The 13,518-nt window shown below is 44.1% G+C and overlaps 1 protein-coding gene and 1 non-coding gene across 3 annotated transcripts in view; both read left to right on the forward strand.

Annotated features, from left to right (window-relative positions):
• Positions 1–13,518, forward strand: part of LOC126239086 (uncharacterized) — a 138,003-nt gene that overhangs the window by 36,297 nt on the left and 88,188 nt on the right. The window lies entirely within an intron of this gene.
• Positions 9,899–9,973, forward strand: Trnat-ugu (transfer RNA threonine (anticodon UGU)). Its single transcript has one exon. It is a non-coding gene; the product is annotated as a tRNA-Thr (tRNA).

Below are 13,518 nucleotides of genomic sequence, written 5' to 3' on the forward strand. Positions count from 1 at the left end.
TTCAAGAATCTACAGTGTGAAAAATGAAATAGGCCAACGACGTCGGGTTATTCCATAATTTAAAAAATGGCTCTAAGCACTATGGGACTTAACATCTGAGGTCATCAGTCCCCTAGACTGAGAACTACTTAAACCTAACTGACATAAGGACATCACACACATCCATGCCCGAGGCAGGTTTCGAACGTGCGACTGTAGCAAGCAGCGCGGTTCCGGACTGATGCGCCTAGAACCGCTCGGTCACAAGGGCCGGCATATTCCATAATACGCAGGGATTTCACTAAATAAGTGTCCCACTCTAAGACAATTGAAAAGCAGACACGGGTCATTGTGAGAGGAGAACCTGTTGAAAAAGAGAGTCATGTACCTGTGTCACTCTGAAGCGTAGTTCAATGAAAGTTACTTGGGCTGCCATTATAGTGTATAACTTATTTTTTCAAATCTCCTCTTAGATTTGAATTTGTAGAGACGTTGAAAACCGAAGAATAATTACTAGGAGAGGTATTTCACGGTACGAGAAGCGATTTTTATGTTGGCCTGTGACAACATAAGATCTACAGAGATACTTTCGCGAGTCCTGAAAAACTGCGCAGGCGCGAGAAGGACTCGCACACTGAGGCCTTCGAAAAAACATAATTATGTATACAGACAGTTCATCCATCCCGGAACTCTAATATCTGGACAGCTTTTTGCCTGTTATCGACGTTCATAATGACAAGATATCGGTCTCACGGATTCCAAGATTTTCCAGAATGTTTTAATTTCAAGTTTAAATTCGGGTAACAAATGAAAAAATGGCTCTGAGCACTATGGGACTTAACAGCTATGGTCATCAGTCCCCTAGAACTTAGAACTACTTAAACCTAACTAACCTAAGGACATCACACAACACCCAGCCATCACGAGGCAGAGAAAATCCCTGACCCCGCCGGGTAACAAATGACAAAGGACATATATTTTCGTGTTATATTATTATAAATTACTATTTTCTGTTTTTCCCTTTACTTGAACCGTGAAGCTCTTCTTCTTGCAAACTTTGATGATTCTAAAACCGAGGGAAGTTTTTAAGAGTGAGTTTCTGAACATAAATATGTGACACAAATAGCCGAATGTTTAGCTGGCATTGGACTTAGAAACTAACTTTTATTACACAGCCAACTTGATACGTCCATTAGTTTTTGAGAAAAAGGATTTTGAACAATCGGACAGACCGACAGACAGAAAGAAAGAAGACGGACAACAATGTGCTTCCGTTAGAGTTCAGTTTTTAACGACTGAGGTACGAAAGCTTAAAAAATCAATCCAGGTATGTTTGAGCATCAATACTTTTGCACTATCGAGCGTGATAGAATACAAAATTCATTTTTTTTTTCGTTTCAAATACTTCACACAACATGTACACACATCGCTCAGTTACTTAACTATCGCATTCACAACCTTTAATCAGAAGTACAAAGATTCGTCCTTGGGCAGAATCTTTTTTTTTTCAGTTACGTTTTACATAGGACTAGCGGATATTGGAGCGTTAACCATCAAGTGATTTTGTATCAAAGACTGTTTTTCTGGATGAATGAGCATTACGTTCGTAAGCCGTAAACAATGGTTCGACTTGGATAGTTGCATTAAAAGTTCTGTATCAGCCTGCGTCAGAGGTCTAATGGAAAAAGAAACAAATATCTGATAAAAGGTTTGATTTGACATAAAAAAACCTGTGCACCCGATAAAGCAGGAACGCCAGATAAGAGCTGTCAAATGGAGACGGACGCAGGTGAAGCTGCCTTTTAATAGCACAGGCAGCTACTGAGAAAGATAATGCTCCTTCCTGATCACCAACGTAATGTAACATTCCGTTCCCCAGTCAGAACGCAACAGGCTTTTGTAGCAGTTAATCATGCAATATAAATTTGTAGTTAGTGATTGTATTTGCAATAAATAGAGATCGTGGGATTCCAATTGTTTGGTTGTAGTATCGTTGAGACTGTAGCTAACCAGTCGGGCCTTCTTAGAGACGAGGCGCTTGTCTTCTGCAACTACTAGCGGAGTGCGGTTTCTCCTAAGCAAATACGGAGCTGTTCTGAATTATGGTCAGGGTGTCGTTATTATAGAACCTAACCTAACCAAACTCCTTCTCAGTTGCCGCTGTCCGCCTCTGGAACAAACTGCCCCTTACCTTCCGCAAAATTCAATCTCCTGCTGCTTTTAATAAGAAGTTGAAGCATTTCCTACTATCATCCTCATAAAGTTCTCCACAAAATTAATGTACAAGGACAATCCTCTCATCTGTCAAATAGCAAAGCTAGCGTATCCTATCTTGCTCCTGAGATGCCTTCCTCTTCATCTACCTCTATTAGCCACACAATCTTCTTTTCCTTTATATTTCCTTAATTATGTTTCATCATGTCTCTCTATTCTTCTCCTCCCTTCGCCATGAGTCTCCCTCATACTCCCTGCTGCCAGCACTCCCATATAAAATCTGTCTCTTCAATAGTGTCTAAATATAACAGTACTTATGATCTACGAATATAAACTCTATATGTATGTATTTTTCCAGGTGTACCTTTCAAATTGTTTATTTCACTTTTTGTACTAGATGTAGTTTAACATGCCTACTAAAACATATGAATGTAAAATAAGTAGAATGCCTGGTTAGATGTAAGAGGGCCTGATGGCCCTAATCTTGCCAGGTTAAATAAATCAATAAATAAATAAATATTCGGCGAAATGCGGGGAATAAACGTCCCGCAATACATATGTTCGTAGGGGGATCGTGAATTTGTGCACACGGGTAGTTTTGTGTTAACGGACTTCCAGATATACAAGCAACAGTTTCAAATCCGATCAGGGAAACTTATATGCACAGCACTAAGAAATCGACTACGAGAGGCAGCAGGAAACTGAAAGTAGCTCACACCACATTATGTTGTGTTTTAAGAAGGTGCCTAAAGATTACATCTTATCGCTTACATCTGCGCCAGTCTTTAACAGCTAATAACAAACACTTACCTTCGAATTTTAGCATCGCACTTCGGGAACGTCTTCTTGACAGATTAATTTTCAACAAGAAGGCAAATTTTCTTATAAGTGGAAAGGTGGATCGACAAAACCCCCGACTTTGAGCGAAAACGGAAGTCCGCCCCATTGTTCTTTGTCGCCGGTGTCATGGCTCTTGTTTCTGGACACGCTTACAGAATGTTGCCCCAGTTTAGTGAAAGGAGCAGGGTGGTGCAGCCACTTAAGCTGACAAAGCTTGACAGATGGTGATCAGTAGTTCTTACCCTAGCCACTGCATTCACCAGACTTAACAGCGTGCAATTCCTTCGTATTGGGGTACGCTGAAGAGCGAGTCGTTGTCCATCCTCAACTCAAAAAATGTGTGTGAATTCTTATGGGACTTAAATGCTAAGGTAATCAGTCCCTAAGCTTATACACTACTTAACCTAAATTATCCTAAGGACAAACACACACACTCATGCCCGAGGGAGGACTCGAACCTCCGCCGGGACCAGCCGCACAGTCCATGACTGCAGCGTCATAGATCGCTCGGCTAATCCCGCGCGGCCATCCTCAACTGGCAAGTGTTCCGAAACAGAAGCATCTCACCCGAGCCGTCTTCCTAAACATCACCAATGATATGATGGGTGGGCCGGCCGGGGTGGCCGAGCGGTTCTAGGCGCTACAGTCTGGAACCGTGAGACCGCTAGGATCGCAGGTTCGGATCCTGCCTCGGGCATGGATGTGTGTGATGTCCTTAGGTTAGTTAGGTTTAAGTAGTTCTAAGTTCTAGGGGACTAATGACCTTAGAAGTTAAGTCCCATAGTGCTCAGAGTCATTTGAACCATTTTTTTGATGGGTAGTGTGTGAGAAAAAAATGTATATATTTCGAGTAAAAAACGGCACACATACTGAGAATTTCTGATGTATATTAGGACTGCTGATATTTGTAAAAATATCGAGAATCCAACATGTTGTTGTTGTTGTTGTTGTTGTTGTTGTTGTGGTCTTCAGTCCTAAGACTGGTTTGATGCAGCTCTCCATGCTACTCTATCCTGTGCAAGCTTCTTCATCTCCCAGTATCTACTGCAGCCTACATCCTTCTTTATCTGCTTAGTGTATTCATCTCTTGTTCTCCCTCTACGATTTTTACCCTCCACACTGCCCTCCAGTACTAAATTGGTGATCCATTGATGCCTCAGAACATGTACTACCAACCGATCCCTTCTTCTAGTCAAGTTGTTCCACAAACTCCTCTTCTCCCCAATTCTGTTCAATACCTCCTCGTTAGTTACGTGATCTACCCATCTAATCTTCAGCATTCTTCTGTAGCACCACATTTCGAAAGCTTCTATTCTCTTCTTGTCTAAACTCTTTATCGTCCATGTTTCACTTCCATACATGGCTACACTCCATACAAATACTTTCAGAAACGACTTCCTGACACTCAAATCAATACTCGATGTTAACAAATTTCTCTTCTTCAGAAACGCTTTCCTTGTCATTGTCAGTCAACATATCGATATTTAAATATTTATCGATATTTAAATATTTATCATTATCAGCGCTCCGTATACTGGGTGACACAGGGGAGACGGACGGTTTTGAACTGCGTAGTACTGAGGGCGCGGTGGTGGGAGGTGGTCGTGGTGGGGATAGTTCTGATCCACACAAGACGCCATTTCATTTACTCAGTCACTATGGAGCAGTGGGACATGCAACGTCGAGCGTTTGTCTATGACAGTTTCGTGAAAAGTGGTGAGTCTATTATTGCTACGCAACGATTGTTTCGTGCGCGGTTTAATGTCGGTCGACGTGGAGCTGTTCCGAGCCGTAACACAATCCTCAGATGGGCGGAAAACTTCAGATCAACTGGAAACATGCTGGATTAGAGGCATCCTGGCCTGAGACACAGAGTAACCACACCAGAAAATGTTGAAAGGGCAAAGCAAGCGGCAGTCAGAAGCCCAGGACGGTCAGCTAGACGTCATACTAGTTAGTTACGAATCAATCGTGAATCGGTTAGACGAATTTTGCATAAAGAATTAAAATTCCATCCCTACAAAATGCTCATTGTCCAACAACTTAAGGAAACTGATTTTGCTGTACAAGGAGACTTCGCTTACAGAATGCAAGTGATATTGGGATCGAATGCAAATGAAATTTTATTGATGAGCGATGAAGCTCATTTTCATTTAAACGGGACCGTGAATAAGCAAAACCTACGTTACTGGGCTCCAGAGCATCCATACCTTATCCACCAGCGTCCTCTACACTCAGAAAAAGTAACGGTCTGGTGTGCTCTTGGCTCTGTTGGCATTATTGGACATTTTTCTGAAGAGTACGGGGCCACAGTTACTGTTAATTCGGTTCGTTACATTAGTATGCTTGAAACATTTCTTGAAACCAGAACTAAGAAGACGACGAATCCCTTTGAAACGCGTTTGGTTCCAGCAGTATTGGGCAACATCGCACACCGCAAACACTTCAATGACAGTTCTTAGACGCATGTTTCCTAGCCGGATTGTCTCACGTTTTGGCAATGTTCCTTGGCCTCCCAGGTCTCCCGACTTGTCAGTATGTGACTTTTTTCTGTGGGGGTACCTTAAGAACTGTGTCTACAACCACAAACCACGAAATTTGGACGAGTTGAAGAATGCAATCATTCAAGAAATTGCTGCCATCCCTACAGAGATTTTAGTCCATGTGATGGAGGATTCTGAGAAGAGACTTGAGTCCTGCATTCGAAATGATGGACATCACCTTGACGACATTATTTTTCACAAATAACTGTGTTAGCTAAAATGGCAAATAATGAGCTTTGAATCTGTGTAAATAAACACGCATTAATTTGAAAGTTGGCTGAGTATTATTTCATTAAAAACCGTCCGTCTCCCGTGTGTCACCCTGTACCAAAACTGCGTCGATACATCGCTATTTCGATGGTAAAGATACCTGCGTATAAAAATATCGACTGCACATTGTAAATATACTGCCGGTTTTAGAGCTGTGTATGAAGTATCGATTTATTGTACATCAACAAGCCAGCGGCCTGCATATCCCCCTTAGAGCAACAACTGAAAGGATAACGAGGCACTTTCACGGTTGGCGATAACCACTTTGCTAAGAATGGTAAGAGCGTGTGAGTGGCACAATGAAAGGTATCCGATGGGTCCGTCGTTACGTTACGTCAAATACTTGATTTGTCCGCAACACTTCATGTCGACTTTTTTTTCATTTCTGCCAACGCCAGCGACCTAGCAGTTGTAGTGTCAAAATTGCGCACTGAAGCCAAACATTGCAGTTTCCGTTGGAAGCGCCGAGCGCTGATTACGTCAGCATTGCCCCTGACACGTCTCTACCCACCGCAAAGAGCAGTGTTAATTTTTAGACTTTTGTTCATAATTTTCAGCAGCTGTCTTTGAAGAATGTCGATGTGGTGTCACCGCCAGACACCACACTTGCTAGGTGGTAGCCTTTAAATCGGCCGCGGTCCGTTAGTATACGTCGGACCCGCGTGTCGCCACTATCAGTGATTGCAGACCGAGCGCCGCCACACGGCAGGTCTAGAGAGTCTTCCTAGCACTCGCCCCAGTTGTACAGCCGACTTTGCTAGCGATGGTTCACTGACAAAATACGCTCTCATTTGCCGAGACGATAGTTAGCATAGCCTTCAGCTACGTCATTTGCTACGACCTAGCAAGGCGCCATTATCAGTTACTATTGATATTATTAATCAAGTATCGTCAAGACCGATGTTCTTCATTAACGGATTAAAGTTAAGTATTCCACCAGCTACGTCCATTTTTCTAAATTTTAATTTCCTTGTCCTGTTCCAGACCTCACGCCAGTCAGCGTGAGCTAAAACGCGTGCCTTTCGGCCTCCTAGTAACACGGTGTTGGCTCTCCTGCCAACCAAAACAGTTGACGTGAAGAAACCTAGTTGCGTTAAATATTGTTTGCTAACGCAACTGGTTTGCTATTGCTTCACATCGGAAATCTTGTTATTCCATTCACGCCGCCACACCCCAGTGCAATCGAACTTCTTGTTTTGTGCCACATATATTTTCCTCATTCAGTCAAAAGAGAAATATTGGACATGATGAAAGCTCAGAACGTAGTAAGACTCCATCACACAGTTAAAGTAAAATTATGTTCTACTACAACATCAATAGAACAACTGCAAATATTTACCAAAAGTTTTAAAAAATATAATATAAAATATAAATTCTTCCCGTCCATCTGTGGCATGAATCAGCAAACCAGTGTTTAATAGTATTAGTTGAAAACAATCTTGGTTGCAATTTTAGCTTTTTTGTTTATCAACTACGCGTTTCACCTTATATAGGCATCTTCTGGCTGATCTACATAGAAAACAGAGAACAAATACATCTATTTAAAGATCTCCATTGCGTTGCGCAGACTTGGATAACCTAAAAGCATGTATAAGCAGATAAAATACTAAAACAGCAAAATACCTTAATTTTGTATTTCTTAGGACGATCCTTTAGACAGTGTAGCTAAAAGGCGTCGTCGAGTGCATCAGACCAACATCGCCTTCGTTAAGCTCAGTAAATACTAGAAATACAAAATACTAAAACGGATAAGAGAATTGACCAATGATCGGACACTCAGAAATGCAATCAAATTGCCGATGCCTTATGATAAGGCCTTACCTTTCTAGATGGACGTGAGTGACTCCAAGACCTACATAACGCGTACACGTTCACAGGAGCGAGTAACAGAATAAGATGGGGCTCAAGTAGTAAGCATAATGCACTACAGCGTCGTGTGCTAGTACTGAAGCCTAATACAGAAACACCTCAATAGGTGGCGCTGCCACGCAGCTGCTGGTAAGAATGAGAGATCGTAAACCGGATATACATTGCCACTAAAATTTTATAAATATAATGCACATAAAACATTAATAAGATAGAATTACTAGAAGCAACACCTGTGCATTAATTTGTCCAAAAATTATAACGTAGTAAAAATAAAAGAAGGCGGTAAATTTAAAATATAATACCAGGGTGTATAACACAAAACACAGATTACGTATCATATATCATTAGAACGGGAACATTACTAACGCAGGACCATAATTTCGGATGAAGAGGCCCACCTGTAACACACAATGCTGCGTCATGAGGAGCAAGAACTAACTAAAACAAAAAAAAAAAATTCTTTTTATAAGAGTACCAAAGTAAAATTATTACGCTTCGAAGATACACACCAACGAGGGAGGAAGACGTAATGTGGGTGAACTTTTTTCCCATTTCCAATTTTATACTTACATTAAAATGTGTAAGATACGTCGACATTTGAAACAAACTCGCAATATCATTTTCTAGTCAAAAAACTCTAAGGGCTTAGCTAAGAAGACGACATAAGGCCAGAGAGGAAAAGGGCTCATATTTAGGCAGAAATGCCAGAGCCCCAGGATTACATTAATAACACCGATTTCATAACTTCTATAAAGGCCTAATTAGCGCCCAAATTGTAACCAAGACTGTTTTCAACTAATAGTATAAAACATAAATATCGCCACGCGGTATTGTCATTTTGATATCGATATATCGTGGATATTTATATATATGGGAATAATATCGATATATCGATATTTTATCAACAGCCCTAATGTGTATACTGCCTGACAAAAAAGTGAAGCACCAAAAAGGGAGGCAGGGGGGACGTGAGACGGAATGAAATTTCTAACCTTCACTGGTTGAGAGGGTATGTGATGTGTGGTGCTCAGTAGTTACGGCAGCGAGTCAAATGCACTCAGTCAGTTTGGAAGGATATCACAAATCAATTGTACCATCTCCTGACGCAAGCTGGCACAAATTTTGCAGCTAGTCCTTGATATCCTGGATGCTACCACTAGCAAGGAGTTGACATGTGCGCTGGTCACACACATGACCTATCGGGGAGAGGACTGAGGCTTTTTCCGGTCACGGGAGTACCTTAACACCGTTCATATAATTCATAGAGACATGTTCATGTCTGGAGCAGTATTGTTCTATTGAAAAATGGCACCACAGTGCAGTCACCTGACAGGCAACACTTGAGAACACAGGATGTCCGTGACGTACCATTGTGCCGTCGCAGTTTCCTCAATCAATACCAGCCATGACTGAACTGATACCACGTACTATGACGCCTTGAGTAACACCACAGTGCCTCTCTGAAACAATGGTAAAATGGGACCTCGCCCTTGCTCCCGCCATACTGACCGACGGTGGTCAGTGGGGTAAGCGCACATCCACAATAGATCGCTGAAGACAATGCGTCGCCTTTCATCAGCAGTTCACGGTTTTGAAATGATAATTAAATGGACACCCTAGCTGCAAACAGGCGCTAATGTACTTCATTGGAGACATGTTGAAAATGTGTGCCCCGACCGGGACTCGAACCCAGGGTCTCCTGCTTACATGGCAGACGCTCTATCCATCTGAGCCACCGTGGGCACAGAGAATAGTGCGTCTGCAGGGACTTATCCCTTGCACGCTCCCCGTGAGATCCACATTCCCAACATGTCCACACCACTACATTCGTACTACGCCTAATAGATGTTTGCCCATCATACTCATTACTCGTGGCAGATTAATCTACCAAGTCCCGTACGAGTTCGGGCATAGCGTGTACGTTCGCACAAGAAGGTCAATGGCCGGGAAGCCATATTTTAACTATATATGACGGTAGTAAGGCCATTGACCTCCTTGTGCGAACGTACACGCTATGCCCGAACTCGTACGGGACTTGGTAGATTAATCTGCCACGAGTAATGAGTATGATGGGCAAACATCTATTAGGCGTACTACGAATGTAGTGGTGTGGACATGTTGGGAATGTGAATCTCACGGGGAGCGTGCAAGGGATAAGTCCCTGCAGACGCACTATCCTCTGTGCCCACGGTGGCTCAGATGGATAGAGCGTCTGCCATGTAAGCAGGAGATCCCGGGTTCGAGTCCCGGTCGGGGCACACATTTTCAACATGTCCCCAATGAAGTACATTAGCGCCTGTTTGCAGCTAGGGTGTCCATTTAATTATCATTTCATTTCTAGCAAAGCTGCATGGTCATCCACGGTAACTGTTCTTTCGGGAACAGATACTACCGTCATATATAGTTCACGGTTTCCTGTCACGACACGGCCCCAAACGCAGCCCTTTGTGTTGTGCTGTTGGTTGATTAGTTGGTAGATTAATGGGACTAAACTGCGTGGTTTGATCCCTTTTTTCTTAGTCGCACAAATCTCGGATTAAAACCATGCCCCAAAATAATCCTATAGCCTGAAATCTATGGAATGAACAAAATGCGTAAAACGAACAGTGTAACCACACTAAAAGAGAAAACGACAGAAGCAAGCCAAAAGTGAAAACTTTATCTGAAAGGAAAAAGTCGTTAGAAGATGTCTAACAATACAGCAGCTGGCGTGGGGTGGCTGATAGCAAGAATAAAAAAGGATGAGCCAGACACTCTGCAACACACTAAAATCTCCAGCCTAAAAACACAAGGCGAGAGAAACACAGATGGTGAAAAGACGAACACGAACAGACACCATCAGATGGAGCGAGGAAGAGGTGAACTGGAGATCCTAGGACAGAGAGCCACATGCGGGAAACTCAAGGACACCTTTACAGAGACACACCAAATGACGCAGGAAGCCTACTGTGATGAGTTCTTAAGCCTTAGACTAAGTGGTAAAAACCGCCCTCTCGAGTAAAACTTAAAACTAGATCAGCCGTTGAGTGTTTGTTTCAGTTGTTCTGGGGGAAAAGACCAAACTGCGAGGTCATCGGTCTCATCGGATTAGGGAAGAACGGGGAAGGAAGTCGGCCGTGCGCTTTCAAAGGAACCATCCCGGCATTTGACTGGAGCGATTTAGGGAAATCACGGAAAACCTAAATCAGAATGGCCGGACACGGGATTGAACCGTCGTCCTCCGGAATACGAGGCCAGTGTGCTAACCACTGCGCCACCTCACTCGGTAGCCGTTGAAGCACTGTCACCTAACACCGTAGGTAATGCGCCAGGAACTTTACGAGAACTCCTCAGGGCGGCTACATTGGGACAGTCTAACTACACTCATGGTCATAAATTAAGGATAATTGCAGAATGTGGTGCCACACAACGTGGCACTACACAAAACTGGCGCTAATAGCATAGGTGCATAGGGCACACATACGACACAGATCTTTAAGTCCACAGTATTGGTGATAAGTTGAGTAAACTGTCCCGAAACACATGTGCTACAAAACACCACTGTTTCCTGCGCTTGTACCCCGATATGATCACCTTGCACACGTACACAGGCCGCACAACGGGTTAGTATACTCTGGATCAGGTGGTCGAGCAGCTGCTCGGGTATAGCCTCCCATTCTTGCACCAGTGGCTGTCGGAGCTCCTGAAGTGTCCTAGGGGTTTGAAGACATGCAGCAATAAGTCGACCGAGAGCATCCCAGACGTGTTTTCGAGAACAGGCAGGCCACTCCATTTGCCTGATATCTTCTGTTTCAAGGTACTCCTCCACGATGGCAACTCGGTAGGGCCGTGCGTTATCATACATCAGGAGGAAGGTGGGACCCACTGCACTCCTGAAAAGGTGGACATTCTGGGGTTGGTATCTGGTTTACGCCAGCCGAAAACCCGGCGAGAATCACTGTTCAGACTACACCTGGACTCGTCCATGAACATAAGCTGGGACCACTGTTCCAATGACTATGTACTGTGTTCTTGAAACCAGGGTTTACGAGCTCTCCTGCGAACAGGGTCAGTGGAATGCACCTTGCAGGTCTACGGGCAAATAAACCATGTCTGTTCAGTCATCTGTAGACTGTGTGTCTGGAGACAACTGTTCCAGTAGCTGCTCTAAGGTTCCGAGAAAGGCTACCTGCAGTACTCCGTGGCGGTCTGCGGGCACTGATGGTGAGATATCGGTCTCCTTGTGGTGTTGTACACTGTGGACGTACCGTACTGCAGCGCCTGGATACGTTTCCTGTCTGCTGGAATCGTTGCCATAATCTTATCATCACACTTTGTGGTACACGGAGGGCCCGTGCTACGACCTGCTTTGTTTGACCAGCCTCCAGTCGCCCTATTATTGTACCCTTTATAACGTCATCAATATGTGTTCTTTGAGCCATTTTCAAAACACAGTTAGCACGTCTGAAAACGTCTGCACACTTACTCGCTGCACTGTACTCTGACACGCACCGACACACCTCTGCGTATGTGGACTGCTGCCAGCGCCACCGTGCGACGACCGCAGGTCAAATGCACCGCATTGTCATACCCCAAGGTGATTGAAACCCATAACCCGCCCACCAAAGCGTTGTTGCACCATGTACCAGCATTATCGTTCATTTATGAGCATGAGTGTTGATGTGGACTACTGTCAATCGAGAGCCGCAGCGGCACTGCGGTGGATGCTCGCGCCGTAGGAGGTGGCCGTGAGTCACCCAAGTATGGCCGATGTGGAGCCGGTAAAGGACAATGGAGTCCCTGCGAGTGGCTAGCATGGATGATCTGCACACATTTGTCTTCTTTATAGCACGTATTTTATTTGAGGTATTTAGGGTGTGCCATTCGGTATTCCAGGTCCCGAAACTTACCGGTGTAAGACCGATCGGAGATCAGAGCTTGAAGCATGCTTAAGGAGTAACTACAGATGAGGAAGGACTCACCTGTGCAGGAGCGGATATGCTCAAGGACACGAGATATGGCTACCAACCCTGCAGTGAAAACACTACCGTCATCCGGCAGTTTTCATTACGTCCAGCGTGAGCAGAAGCGAAGCCTACGTGATCATTGCCCATTGAGCCATCAGCGTAGAGTAATTCTGAGACCTGGAACTCGCCGACAATAGAGAGAAATTGGCAGCCGAGGGCGTCCGAAGAAATGGAGTCTTTTGGGCCTTCAGATTGTTGTATTGTTAACGGCAGTCTACGAATGGGAGAGCGTTTTCTTAGCCCACCTGATGATAATGTCCAACCAATGGTGCTGGAGGACAGAAAATGTTTCGGGGAGTTCATTGCTTGCTCTCGAATGGCAGGCACAGATGTGAAGATGCTGCTGCTGCACAATTCGGCTATCCTACCTTGTGGTGGTTAGACGTGGTCGATCGGAATCTTTACAACAAGTGCGCCTGCCCTCATCTTCCCAGGAAGTCCAGAATCGAACCGCAGGCACGTCCGAATGCCCCACAAAAACGTGGATGCCACATGGTTCGACCAGCCGTTCTAATGGAACCCCTCCTCCCCCCACCCCGAGTGGAGCCGATTACAAATTCTGTCAGATGCTGATAACGCTGTTGCATTTTCTTCACAGTGACTGCTCAACATCTGACGCTGTTCACGTCTTTTGTACATCCTGCCATCACGAAAAACACTAATTTTTTTGGTGGCTGTTCTGCTTGTAACAGAAAATTGGAATTTCCATTATTTGTACATCTGCTGGTGATGTATATTTATAGGACGGTATTTTCACATCCGCCCATGTCCTGTCGGTGCTTCACTATTTTCGTCAA

This window comes from Schistocerca nitens, chromosome 1 (genome assembly GCF_023898315.1).
Source record: "Schistocerca nitens isolate TAMUIC-IGC-003100 chromosome 1, iqSchNite1.1, whole genome shotgun sequence".
Taxonomy (NCBI): domain Eukaryota; kingdom Metazoa; phylum Arthropoda; class Insecta; order Orthoptera; family Acrididae; genus Schistocerca; species Schistocerca nitens.